At 38.7% G+C, this 14835-nt stretch overlaps 1 pseudogene; it reads left to right on the top strand.

The window, feature by feature from the left end:
* Positions 1–5158: 5158 nt before the first annotated feature.
* On the top strand, positions 5159–6612 carry LOC115961614 (annotated as a pseudogene).
* The last annotated feature ends 8223 nt before the right edge of the window (positions 6613–14835 follow it).

The following is a 14835-nucleotide window of genomic DNA, read 5'->3' as shown; positions in this document are numbered from 1 at the left end:
GACCTGCTCTATCTCCTAGCATATGCCAAAATAGATTTGGAAGGGAGAAGCAAGCGAGGGTTAACCGAAATGACCATACCAACCCCATCAAGGGGAATAAGAGAGAAGTCACTGCTACCCACTAGCTCATCCATGAATGTAGTCATCACCGCTTGTAAATAACTGTGCATGGGAGAAGTACAGAGGCCCTTCCTTAGTGAACCGAAACTGTAACGGCACTAAAGCGCTGCCTCCAAAATTCAAAGGCAGTATGCCGCAGGAAAGGGCAGACCAAAGTTGGAGATGCTATAAGGAAGGAAATGTCATCGGGGATATCCTGATCTAACCCAAACTGCCTTCTTACCTGGTTAGCAGGATAGTAAACGAACCTAATGCCTTCGTTGGCTAGGTAAGGCAGCCATCCAACATTAGTGGCCGCTAGATAAGTAGTCCCCGTTTCATCAAAACTAGCCAAGGGGGTAGTAGTCCCAATGGTGTCAACAAACGAACCTATAGCAGAATCTATACATGTATAATTTGCGCCCAGATTTCTATAAGCCCTCCAAAAAAAACCAATGCCCTCATCAAAAGACTCAACCACAGAATAACCAATGGGCTTCAAGCCAGACCAGTGGAAAGCAAGCGGAAAATTAAACTCAAACCTACTGCAGAAGTCAGTAATTATCCTCGGACATGTCTGGTACTTATCTCTAGCAAAACGAGCAGGTCTGCACTTTGCCAAGTATTGAGCACAACACTCAAATAACAACTGCTACAGTATGGTGTAGTGGACAGAAGAGGTAACTATATGGCAGGACCCAGCCTGACTCTCATCACTATGCAGAATGTCTAATTAGACATACAGATGCCCCAAGAACATGGGGGCCAACAGCGAGCTCACCCCAGCAGATATTTTGATGGCTAAACAAATGTACAAAGGCTTTATGGCATAGTAGGGGTGGGACCCAAAAAAAAATTTACAAAGCCAAAATGCAACAAAAGCCGCGCGGCGAGCAGCTACAGAAAACTCAGAAGAAGAACTAACCCAGTATGATAGTTTGGCGTTTCCGACCATCCTTTTCTGCAATTCGGCCTTAATAGCCTCTTCTTCTGGAGAAAACTCTAGAGTGGCAGGATCGACATCACCAAGAATAGGCAATAGTAACTGATTGACCACATCTTTGAGGGTAACGGTGAGTTCACCGCACGAGAAAAAGAAGGTGTGGGTGGTGGTACACCACTGTCGGACCAAATGTCGAAGGTTGTAGAGGTCCTGGAAGTTCGACAGGCAGCGAGATGAGACAATAGCTTTCAAGACGCCGGCTCGTTGCAACAACCCCATGAAGCCCATATCAGATAACTCACTATCGACCCATTCTCTCTAACCCAAGGCAGTGCCAGACCCAAATTTGAAATGAATGGGTACGAGAAGTGAGATGCCTTGGCGAATGGCTAGATCAGGGATTGAAGATGCTAACGGAGCCCAAGAGACGTCGGGGTTTCGCCAACCAAGGGCAAGCCATACACGACCCGGTGGCGGCGACGGTGCATAGTCACCAGGAACTTTCAAAAAGTGAGGGTGGGCTTCATACCACGGATCGATCAAAGGGGCGCATTCACTGTTGGGGTCACGCCGTGTCTCTTCCCCAGTGGACTGCTCCGAATCGAAGTGTTCCGTTTGCTCGCCTACGTCAGGAACGACAGGAGAGTCAGAAGCGATTGCCTTCCCTTTACGATGGGAAGAGCCTTGGCTTTTCACCGGCGACATGGTAAGAGGACTTAGTCGAAAAAGATGGGTATGGGTGTTTGAAAAGAAAAAAGATAGTGAAGAGTAAGAGACGGAGAATATGTGTTCTTGGAAAAGAAGGCGTTTGTGTTTAAAGTGCAGAAGGATTCCTCTTTAAATACCTAGGTCATTAATAACGGCACGAAGGAAGGCGACGGGCCAGCCATCAGAATGGGATGAAATTAATGAAACAGCGGCTATGCTTAGAGAATAACTACCAAACTGGGAAATTCAAAAAGACAACCTTATTCGCTGCAGGAATGAAAATATAATATAATATATATATATATATATATAAGAAGGGGTCCACAGCTTAAAAAGACCCGCAAAGAAAGAAGAAAAAGACGAGAAGAGAGAGGACAGAAACGTCTTTTCATTCACATATGAACCGCAGGAACGTTTCATATGTTCAGGGGGTTAAATGTTGAGGGTCATATGTGAGAATCCAGGTGGAAAGAAAGAAAGCCCAATAATAAGGGCAACAAAGAATTGACAAAGCAGACAGTAAAACCATTAGGTCCAAGCGGCAGGAATAACGGATCACAGGCTCAGGAAATAAACAAATGGGTCTTGAAGAGGCAATGGGCTCAAAGAAGTCCGGAAAGAGAGAAATAGCATCCCATGGGCAGTGTATTAGGTAGAAATGCGAGAAAGGGCCGCCGCAGGTCCAAAGTAATGCAAACTAAGAAAGTAAGAGGTTTATGGCAGGCCCATAAACCCCAAGGATGAGAATAAGGTTATTGGACTAGGAAAGCCCAATGAAGTTAGTAAAAAACCCATGAAAATGCAAAATTAGCAAAAGGGCCGAGGAAGCTCAAAGAAAGCAAACGGGCCGATGATGCCCAAGGGAAAGCCAAAAGGGACATAGGAGCCCATAAATAAAAGCAAACTAGTGGTCATGCCAAGCCACTGAGAGAAGGAATAAACGGCTGGCCTAAAAGAGGCCCAATAGGAATAACAAAATGACATTGCAAGAAATAAGGGAAACCAAGGAATGTGCCAAAGAAATGTAAGACCCATCATCAAATAAAGCCTAGCTCCTAAGAGGAGCGGGAAAACAAAAAAAACAGCCCACATAAGAGGTCAAAAAACACGGATGGCGAGCCTCCAGACCACGGCAGACAAATGGGCAACAAGCAAGTTTTGGACACATATGGAATGAAGGCACACGCAAGGCTCAGGCACCACCAGCCTGTACCCAGCCAATACAGAGTATGGTGAGGTCGGGGGGTCAGAGAATCAGAGGGCATGGTTTGGTGGTGGGGAGAGGGGAAAAATCAATTTTGAAAGTTCTTGCTCAGGCTCTTTCGGGGAGATATCCTGCTGGGATGGCTTACTACCCAAAAGAGGTAAGCTAAGTTAGAACCATTAGGTGCATACCATGAGGGATAGGGAGAGAGAAATAACCCAGACCGTAGCAGGAAAGGGTGCCACGGTAGACTAGCAAACAAAATATTCTTCCTTGTCTAGCGATGGGAGGGCGACACACAGACGAAACAGTGATGGTCGGCCAGTACTCCCAGACCAGACAAAGGGAGTTAAGGGCCAAAACAGTAAAATCTGTATCACGGCAAGCACTATAAGAGGGGGGTTTTACCGTGAATAGAGAGGAGGGGGAACAACGGGAACTTTGACTAAGAAATAGAAAACTTAAAAGAAATAGCAAAGAAAACAAGTGAAAGAAAGAAACAGTGAGAATTAGAACGGTAGGCATGCACCGGTAGATTGATCCCTTCTCTCTCTCATGAAATTTGGCCCTTTGTAAAAAAAACTCGAGAGTATCTATGCAGAAAAACTTCTCAGACCCATTTCCTTCAGGGCAGTTAACCTCTACGGTAGGACTCTTTCCTGAGAGATTGACTGCTTTGAGGAGGAACGTTCTTCCCTTTGTGGCTCTGCTCCTATGGATTGGATTTCTAGTCAATTTCCTCTAATATTCCGACTAACCCATGCGTATTAACATTTGATATCCTCTGTTATTTCTTTTTTCTCTTTTACAAAAAAGAAAACAATTGGTATTGTTGTTGTAATTGATTTTAAGGGCTGTTTGGTCAATTCCCCATTAAGTGGCTAGATATTTTTTGTTTATTTTATTGTTATTATGTCTGCCTGCCATGATTTGTCTGAAATAGTTTCGCCTGCTGTGAACACATCCCTGGCAGACTTGGCCTAGTTTGCGCACAAGCCGGACCAATTTAAACTGAAGCTGGGTCAGTCCCAACTCTCTTATCCAGAAAACTTAGGTTTAGTGCAGCAGGAGGCAGCCCAATACCATTAGCACAGCCCACCCCCTTACACCAACTTGGAATTATTATTGCATGTTGTCTTATGATTGTGTTGGGTTGGTGTTATTTATTTCTATTTGGGCATTAAACATTTTTGTTTATTTTTTCCTATTGATTTTAATAAATCAAACAATGGAAACATGATGGTTGTTTTGTTTGAATTTGATTGGTTTATGAATATTCAAAATTTATGGCCTGTTTGGATGGAAGGGGAGTGAAAGGGAGCATAGTAGATTTAGCTAAAAATAAGCTAATTTTGTGCTAAATCTACTCTACTCTACTTTTCCTCCCTCTCCCTCAATCCAAATGGACCATTAAGGTCCATAACATAATGCTAAGAAGTTACTTTCATTTTCCTTAACTGACTTACGCTTGTGTTTGAATAAGTTTAAATGAATATGATCTGTTTGTTGTATCATTGGAAATTAATTTCTTCTTCAATTGTAGCAGAGACTAGACTTATTTTAAATCAGTTATATTTTTCTATTGCTTTGGAAGTAATCCTATCACATTGTGGAGAGAGAGAGAGAGAGAGAGAGAGAGAGAAGTGTCAATCACAATAAAAGCATGACTTAATGATATTGTTCTTAGTGATTTGAACATAATAATAAAAAACATGTGTCTTTTCCCACAGTTCATCATCCCAAATAGGCTAGTCAAAACTTGGATATGATATTGATAGTTGATGGGGAATTATATGTTGCTGGCTTGAACGTGTTGTTTCTCTTAAGTGGTTTAGAATGATTCTCTTTTTGAGAAACCAATAATGTATTGCTTCGGCTATAGCTTTACATTTCAATGTAGGATTGCTTTCCAATCTATGTAATAATAAAGTATTTCAGTGTTTGGTATGTGGGTTCTTTTTCTACAAATAATTAACAATATCAAAATTTCAACTTGTTATACTATAATGATTTAAGATATTTCCTCTATTCCATTTTAATGCACATAATGGGGAAAAAAAATGCCCCGGGATGGTGAGGGTCATTCAACAGTGATATTCAATATGATTTATTTTATTTTCTGACTGGTAAATTGTAATTCTCTGTTCAGTTCAACAATATGATTAGAATTTGCAACCGACGACAAATTATTTTTTAAAGGGGCGATGTTTGTTAGGATGTACAGTTCTAGTGAACTAACAACAGAGGTTTTAGATCAAGGAATGGAATTTATGAAATTATGATATCTTGCCCAACATTAGCTCTTACTACTGCTATTAACCAAAATAGAATAAGATAGTTTCTCAAGATATAGCTGAGGATGTACTCGAGATTTGAGAATGCTGGTATGTTGGCATATTGGTTCTTTGAATGGGCTGGAAAACAACGAAAATACATGCACAGTGTTTTGGCTTATTACACCATGATTGAGTCTCTGGCAAAGATTAGGCAATATCAGATCATGCGGGATCTTGTGAATACTATGAGGAACAAGAGCATGCTTAGTGTTGAGACATTTTGCAATATAATGAGAAAGTATGTTCGGGCTCCAAAGTTGGAGGAGGCAAGTTAGACATTTAACTTTATTGAGAAATATGATTCCACCCCAAAGCTATAGCGGCATTCAATGGTCTTCTAAGTGCTTTGTGCAAGTCCAGGAATGTGAGGAAGGCTCAGGAGATTTTTGACATTATGATGGATAGGTTTGTTCCTGGCCCAAAGAGTATATTGCCTGAGGGATGGGGAAAGGCTCCAAATCTGCCAAAGGCAGGGGAGATTTTCCAAGAAATGGTTGACATGGGTTGCAATCCTGATATAGTGACCTATGGCATTATGCTTGACATCCTTTGCAAGGCTGGAAGAGTGGTGAAGCTCTTTGAATTTTTAAGAACATGGATTCTAGGATTTGCAAGCGAACATCTTTCATATGAATTCATATGTATGGGATAGAAAACCGGATTGAAGATGCTGTAGATACGTTCTTAGAGATGGAAAAAATGGAATCAAACCTGATGTGGCAGTGTATAAAGCCTTGATTAGTGCTTTCTGTAAAACAAACAAGTTAAAGAATGTGTATAGGGTCTTAAATGACATGGATTCCAAGGCCGTTACGCGAAATTCAAGGACCTGCAACATTATTCTAAATAGCTTGATCATCCGTAGAGACACTGATGAGGCATTTAGAATCTTTTGCAGGATGATCAAAGTATGTGAACTAGATGCAGACACATATACAATGATGATAAAGATGTTTTGTGAAAGGGACGAGCTAGAGATGGCTCTTTAAGTGTGGAATTACTTGAGGTTGACGGAGTTTATCCCAACCATGCACACATTTTATTCAATCCTTGTAAATGGATTGTGTGAGAAGGGGAATGTTTCAAAAGCTTGTATCTTATTAGAAGAGATGATAGCGAAGGGAATTTGACCATCATGTGTGACATTTGGGAGGTTACTACAATTGCTTATAAAGGAAGTAAGAGAAGAAGTACTCGAATTTCTTCAAGAGAAAATGAATCTCCTGGTCAAGGAGCCTTTATGTGGTTGAGAAGCCATGGCTAGCAACATGTCAACACTAGAGCTGCTTATATTGTTGATCCAGCAAGTACGTCATTTGGAGTTGTAATCCAGGATACTCCTTGGTAATAAAGATCAAATATTATCTTTTGCATGTCAGTTGTCTTCCCTTTGTATTCAAGCAACACTCTGGAGAGAGAGATATATATATATATATATATATATATATAAAGAAAAGATTAATGCTTTTTATTTATTTAAAAAAGTGATTTGAAGTTCTTTTTGTGTAATCTATGTTTTGAGTAATGAAATCATCTATACTAACAATAGATGCTTCCTCGAGCAGTTCTGTTGATGTCACGATAGAAGTTATTGCAGAAATCTAATCAAATTCAAAGGGGCAGTCATTGAAAACAACAAATGGAGTTGATTTCGTATTTGCTGCCTGTACTTCTAATTGATATTAGGTACCTAATTTATGGACCATGATCAGGACACAACATTCATGGATATTGACTATTGAGCTATATACATCTGCTATTTCTATTGGTAACTCACATTCTTTCTTGTGGGAGTGTTTGTAGAGCTAAGGTCCCTCCCGGCTCCCAAGGTTGCTTTCTTTGTATGGACAACTGCTAGAGATTGAATTCTTACAAAGGACATTCTTCATAAGAGGAAAAGATTTGTGTCATTAAGTGGTGCTGTTCGTGCAAGAATAGTGGTGAATCTGCAGATCATTAGCGTTTTGATTTTTCATCGCAGCTCTGGTCTTTGTTTTTGTTTTTGTTTTTTTTTTTTTTGGGAAGGAACATAATAGGCGATTATTCAACGGGTTGAACTTTCTTTGCTATATCTCAAGTCCACTTTGCTTCGCACACTGCATGAATGGTTGGCATTTTGATTTAGTCCTTTTACTAATCTGTTTGCATTTTTAGGTGTCCGTTCACTTAGATAATGTTTTTATTGGTGTCTGTAATCACCTACTGCTGGTAGGGTGTCCACGGGTCGGTTCGGTTCGGGTTTGTGCTCAACCTGGAACTGACCTGATCTGGTCGGGTGTCAGGACAGCAGACCCGCCGCCGACCGTGAAAAATCATGGGTCGAGTCGGATCAGACTCGGTTGCACAGCGGTAGGATCCGATTTCGACCGAAAGACAGATCAAAGACCACAAATTTCACAAATCTGAAAAAACAAATCTATACTGAAGAACAGATCTACAAACCCAATACAAGGACCCATCTCTGAGGAACAGATCTACATTGAAGAACAGATCTAAACTAACCCACAAATCCACAAGCACCAGTAACCCACAAATCCAAAGAACACAAATAGAAACTGAACTTGCATGAGACTGAATCAAAGAAATAAAGAGAAAATTACTGAAAACTACAACCTTGACTCGCAGATCGGAGAAGATGAATGGCAGAGATTGCAGATTGATGATGGTGAATGAAAGAAAATCGCAGATCGGTGATGATGGAGGTTGAGAGATTAGCGCAGATTGGCAATGGAGGTTGAGATCTTGGTGCAGATCGGCGATGATGGAGGTTAAGAGCTCGGCGTAGATCGGCGATGATGGAGGTTGAAAGCTTGGCGATGTTGAGATATCAGTGTAGATCAGCACATGTTGGAGATGTTAAGAGATCGAGAGAGTGAGAGAGAGAGCCTTTAGATTGAGAAAGAATGAGACCGTGAGAGAACTGAGAACTAACTAAGCACTGAAGGTTATATATCACGGTCGGGTCGGGTGGATCGGGTTTTGGAAGGGAAGACCTGCCACTCGACCCGTCGGAATAAGTTTAGGATAGCAAGAACCCATCGCCGACCACCAAGTAGTCGGGTCGGATGGTGGACGGTTCGGGTGTGGTCAGTTTGGCCAGGTGGTTTGGGTCTTTGATTTGGTTGGACAGGTGGAACTGCTGGTCGTAGCTTGGGGTTTTGGGCAGGGAGGAAACTAGGATTTTAAGCTAACGGGAGCTGGAGTATTTAAAATAAAATAAATAAATAATAAAATAAAAAAACTCCAAATATACATCTATATAATATTAAAAAATTATAAATACACAAAATCGTTATTTCTAAATACATTAAGATGCAATTATCTACCAATAAAGACAAAAACATAAACAAAATGATGTTTTTTTAATACTATGCTAACCAGAATTTTTTTTTTTTTTTTTTTTTTTTTAAGTTAGAATATTTACAATGGTGGTGCTAAAAATTGTAGTTTTTTGTACATCAAAAAATTACTTTATCTATTTTACCATCTCACTTTACAATACACTCAATATCAAATGTTCTATTTTTTTATCATTTCATTTAAAATAATAAGGAAAAGAAAGAATTTAAATTTTTTTAATTGAAGGATGAGATATAATCTTAATAAAATATTGTATATTATTTTTAACAACTTGCTACAGTTAGTTGGTATTTATACAAGTTTACTATAGTTGCAAAAAATTTAGCTTTAACTTCTCCAACAACACATGATTTTTTGTTCTTTGGCAGTAAAATAATTTTTTTCTTTTTGGCTAAAATACAATCACCATTGTGAATATTTTTATTATTTTTGTTAAGTTTTTGGGTTAGATAGTTGCTATTTAAGTTAGGCTAGCTGGACTGATTGGAGAGAAGGGGGACCCAACTACAAAAATGAAATATAGAATGACTAAAAAAAAAAAATTGGACCTAGGGGGGCTTGGGCCCCACCTAGGTTTGTCCCTAGTTTTAAGGTCAGGGAGGCATTGCGAGATGGTTGGATTTGCTTAGGGATTTTTTTTCCCATTGCTGGTGTGTAGAAAATATATTATTTTAGTGAGATGTATTGCAAAATATTAATATGATGTAGGATGTGCTTTAAAAGTGAGTAATTAAAGTAGAAGATATGACTTTTTGATGGACTAAAAAAAATGTCCAATCTAATTAGGAAAGCTCTAAGAAGCAGAGTACATTTTGAATAGTACTAGATGAATGAAAGTTTGATCATAAGAGCATTCACATCAAGAATCTCAAAAAATTTGGCATTTAGCATCTTAAAAACCTACTTTATTTATTTTAATAACTTACTTTACAATACATCCAACATTAAATGTTTTATATTTTTTACCACTTCATTAAAATATTATTATTTTTAATTATTTTTTATTCTTAATCTCATCTCTTACACTACCCACAATCCCAAAAACCCACTATCATGCCCACACCTACTGCCACCAGCCACCACCACCCACAACCTTAACCCCAACCGCCAAAATCACAAAAAAAAAAAAAAAAAAAAAACCCAAAACCAAAACACAAACCCATCTCTCCCCCTCATCTCTGAACCAAGATCATCAATAAAGTCACACTTCTTTCTTCTCAACTTAGCCAACCCACAATCACCACCAACTACCATCACCCACCCACTTGCCACCACTGTAAACCCTAACCCAAAAAAAACCCACCACTAGTCACCACCACAACAAACCATACCTACCCACCATCAACCACCATAAATCAAAACCCACCCACCCGCCCACCTCACTTGACACCACCATAAACCCCACCCCAAAATTAACCCACCACTAGCCACCATCACCATAAACCATACCCACCCACCATCAACCACCATAAACCAAAACCCACTTACCCACCCACCTGCCACCACCGTGAACCCCAACCCAAAATCAACCCACCAATAGCCACCACCACCACAAACCATACCCACCCACAACCAGCACCCAAAGCCACCTCGATCAACCCACGAACCCAGCCACCAAAATCAAAAACCCATCAAAATCAATCAAACCCACCAAACCCAACCCAGCCACACCAAAATCAACCCATGATCCATGAACCACCGCATCCTAGCCACTCCCAGCATTGCAACTCAGCCACACCTAGCATCATAGAGACGCATGAACTCAAGAGGGAATTTGGCAAAGAGAAACGGAAATGGAAAAGCAAAGAGAAAGTGAAAAAGAGAGGAGACTAAGAGCACGAGAGAGAGAGAGAGAGAGAGAGAGAGAGAGAGAGTGTGTGTGTGTGTGTGTGTGTGTGTGAAAGAACGAAAGGAAAAAAAAAATAGTAGCAGCTTGCTTAAGTAGGGTGTTAGTAATAGGACCTTACTATTGCAAGTTGCTAAAATTTTTAAAAGTTGGCACCCTTGATAAAGATGAGTTTTTGGTGTTTTTGTTGCTATTTTTAAGATTTAGCATTTATCACATCTTTGGTGTGAATACTCTAACTGTTAAATATTGGATAGTATTGGATGGATGGGGAGTTGGATAAACTGTTAAATATTTGATGAATGGGAGATGGATAACTGGTAAATAGAATCAATTCTTTTGTGAACATAATTTTTGTTCCATTGAAGAAGTGGTTGACTGTGAGCATTGAATATATAGTCACTTCACTTTCACCTCAGTTCACTACTTTTTTTTTCTTAAAACTTGTAAAAAATATATTAATAAAACCTAAATTAATATAAAAATTATATTAGCAATTTGTGCATCTCAAAAAAACAAGAATAGTTTAAACAAAATGAAATATAAAAAGTTTAATGAAGAATATGTAATTATTTAAATATTAAAGAAATACACAAAAATTTTATTCTTCTTAGCCCTCAAAATATATTGAATCGGCCCAGACTAGATCCCAATAAGGGTTCATGCTTCAATACCATATCGACAAACTACCATATTGCACAGTGGTTGATGTAAATGTTAGACATTTTTTTTTTTAGAGAATAAATGTTTGAATTCCATATTGCACAATGGTTGATGTAAATGATAGTATTTTTTATAGAGAGAATGTGAATGTTAGAACTAGAACATTTTTTTTTTTTGGGGGCAAAAGAACTAGATCATTTCAAACGCTTAGGCCTTGTTTGGTTGCTGAGTGGTAGGTAACTCATCACTCATCACTCGTCACCCTATCACTCATTTTTCATAAATTAAAAATTCCCAAAACACTCCCACCCTTGTTTGGCAACTAAACCCAGTTCAGTTTTTTGCCTACAAACTCAAAAAAAAAAACTCACCTTTTTGTGGAACCCACTGGTTAACTACAATGCAGTGCACACAGAACAGTTACCCGCGGAGAGCCCTTCATTTTTTGCTTTGCACTTTCATCCCTCAAACACATTTCCCTTTCACACTTCAGCTCTCAAACCCCAAACCCGCCAACCACCCATGACCTCAGCTCCTTCATCGTCACCCAACTACGCCTCCGCCATAGGGCCCATGTATGTCAGCTTCCCCTTTTCTCGTCCCTGACACCGAACCCAGCTTCCTTAATACTACTTGCAGAGAACCTAACTTCCCCCTACACCTCTGTCCTCCGCAACACCTCCGCCCCTGAAACCGAGCCTCGTCCCTGAAACCGAGCCCAGACATCCACAATCACTCCTTTGCTCCTAAAGGCTGATCAGCGGTGGGTAAAGGCATGACGAATCCACTTCATCACTCATCACTTGCAACACCACTGTATGTCAATTTTTCCCCCATTTCATCTGCAATTTTAGGAAATATCAAAATAAATTTGTGAAAATCTACCATGGTGTTGAATACATTTATTACGGATTTATTGTTGCAAGATTGTTTATGTGTCTTTGAAGGGGTATATGCACTTGTGAACTCATTGGTAGAGGTGAACAAATTCTGTGTTTTGAATGAGAAACTCACTTTCAGGGGTGTAGTTAGGAATAATTACTTGGGGGGGGGGGGGTGCCGGGTTGTAGTAGAAATATACTAAATATAATTCATAAGTCTATTGAATACAAAATTATCAACTTTCATATATCGTCCTATTCTTGTACATTAATAAACATGAAAAACTGTCTAGTTCAATGTAGACATACAAAAAAGAACATTCACATCAAATCATGCCTGGCGATGATTTTTCAGGGAATAAAATTCATCCATTATCATCTCTACAGTGAAATTCCCTGCAATTCCCTTCTCTATATAAACTATCATATTATCTGCCAAAAGCTCTTCCTCCATTCTATTGTGAAGTCTTGTTTTTAACAGCTTTATAACTAACTTGGGAGAGAGATATAATAAATCATCATATAAAATTCCTTCTTACATGAATTATAATATAAATACACCTTTAGTTAAGTAATGACCTTTTAGGATAAAAAAAATAAATAAATAAACAAATCAATCAAAAATATAAACAAACAACATAAACAAAATACACAGACTCATGGCCCTCACCTCAATTGCCTTCCATAGATTTTTTTTTTTTTTCATTTATAATTTACTTACTTTACTACCTAGTTACACAATCCAAGCCCCACCCTGCCCCAGCTGAACAGACAAACAACATAAAAGCCAAAATTCATAGAGCCAGTGGAGTCAGTAGGTCAAGAATAAAGAATACAATAACAATAAACACAAAAAAAAAAAAAGTCAAATAAGCATAAATTGCTTTGCTGGCAAAGGGATATTCACATATTCACATACAAATATTTGATATTTCTATTCTGCTATTTAGACTTCAGTATTTAGTACAGTTGTGGAGAAAAAAAGAGAGAAGTGAGATGAGAATGAGATACCTTGAGGAATTGAGATTGAGATGAGGGCTTGAGAGGTGATGAACAAATCAGCGGGCTAGTGGAGTTTGCGACGTCACGACAAGCAGACGAGGTCTAAGGAGATTGTTTCTAAGGAGAGGCATCAGGCATGACACTATGGAGACGTGAATTGAGAACGAAAGGGAAAAAAAACAAGGCATAGGCATGACAATCAGATTGTTTTCTCCTATTTTCTAACGGTGAGGATTAAAATTTGAAGATGCCTTTGTTTTGTTTGATTAGGCATTTTAGATTTGGGGTTGGGTTGGGTTGGAAGTTTGTTTAGTTTAAAGGAGAAAAATTTTGTTTTATTAGGGATTTGGGGCTGGATGTGGGCCAAGGTTCTTCTTTTATTTGAAATTGCATTGGACTCGAACTCTAGAAGAATGGTTGAAATAATTTGGGGGCCCGGATATTTAGTTTTGGGGGGGCCCATGTCAATTTTTTATATACATACCCTAATGGACATTAGAAAAATTTTGGGGGGGCCATGGAGCCAAGTGGCTCCGCCCCTGCTCACTATAGAGAACTCTAGATGGCAATTATGAGAAAACTCAAGGACATGCTCACGGTCTCAAGGGAAACTGTAGATGGAATTCTTTTTTCTTTTTTTTTAGTCCATGAATGGCATCTGGTTAGGGTCCATTGATGAAAGTTGGATAGTTGATGTGTGTTAGAGTTTGGATGGGAAATTTCAAGGGGAAGTATTGATGATGGATTTCTAGTTCTAGGGGATGAAGTTAGTTTCAATTGGGCATCTCTAATTGTCCATCAAATCTAACTCTACTTCTATTCACTCTGCTTTTGTTTGAGTTGGTTCGAATTTCTATATTATGTGTTCTGTTCTGCTTTATGGGTCATAATCTATATTATCATATGGATTCTATTATGATATTGTTATGAGAGATAAATATATATATATATATATATATATTTTAAGCACTCTTTGTTTTTGTTTTTGTTTTTTAAAATATTAGTGCTCTCATCTCATGCATTGTTATTCATCATTTCATGTTGAAGATTTAATAAGCAATTTCAATTTTACTAATGCGAACAAAATCAGAAGATAACAAGATGTCTATCTAGTTTACTCCTTGTAGCTATGTTTAAGTGATTTCATCTACAAATAATCTCAACAATATCTATAAAAGATAAAATTGGATGAGTCCCAGTCAACTAAGATGGGACGACACAAACCCTATCTCAAATGACCTTACCATAGTTTCATCATCATCCAAACCATTAATTTATGGTCGCTCAACCCAACAGAATTTGTGAGTACTGGACCCTTGATTGATCATGCAAGTTATTGGTTGTCTTTGACAAAGAATAAAAAATTGTGTTAGTAATAATCAATTATATATCAACCAACTTTCATCTTAATGGAATTGTGAAGGTGGTTTTCATTTAGTACCAGGGCAATCCAAACAAAGGTCTTCAACAAATAGTTATAGCTCCACTTCTACTCAACATATGTGCGACATGGACCATTGTGTGCTTAGGACATCTTTATCTCCCCGTAATTTCTGAAGGAGGTTTTATGGATGTCAACATTGGTCGCTGGTATGTATCAAAATTATTTGCTCTTCTAACAATTTTGTATGTGAACTTCTGAATCTATCTAATTTCATTGTCGTTTATATGGTATGAATTTTGTTGCAGGACTCCAATCAGGCTTGTAAGTTCTTTAGGTGGTTGGACAAGGGCCCATGCCCTTGTGGCCGTGCAACAGCCCCAATTGTGTGGGAAAGGTTTACGAGACTGGC

The sequence above is a fragment of the Quercus lobata genome, chromosome 9 (assembly GCF_001633185.2).
Source record: "Quercus lobata isolate SW786 chromosome 9, ValleyOak3.0 Primary Assembly, whole genome shotgun sequence".
Classification (NCBI taxonomy): Eukaryota; Viridiplantae; Streptophyta; class Magnoliopsida; order Fagales; family Fagaceae; genus Quercus; species Quercus lobata.
This window is presented reverse-complemented; position numbering and strand designations above follow the sequence as displayed.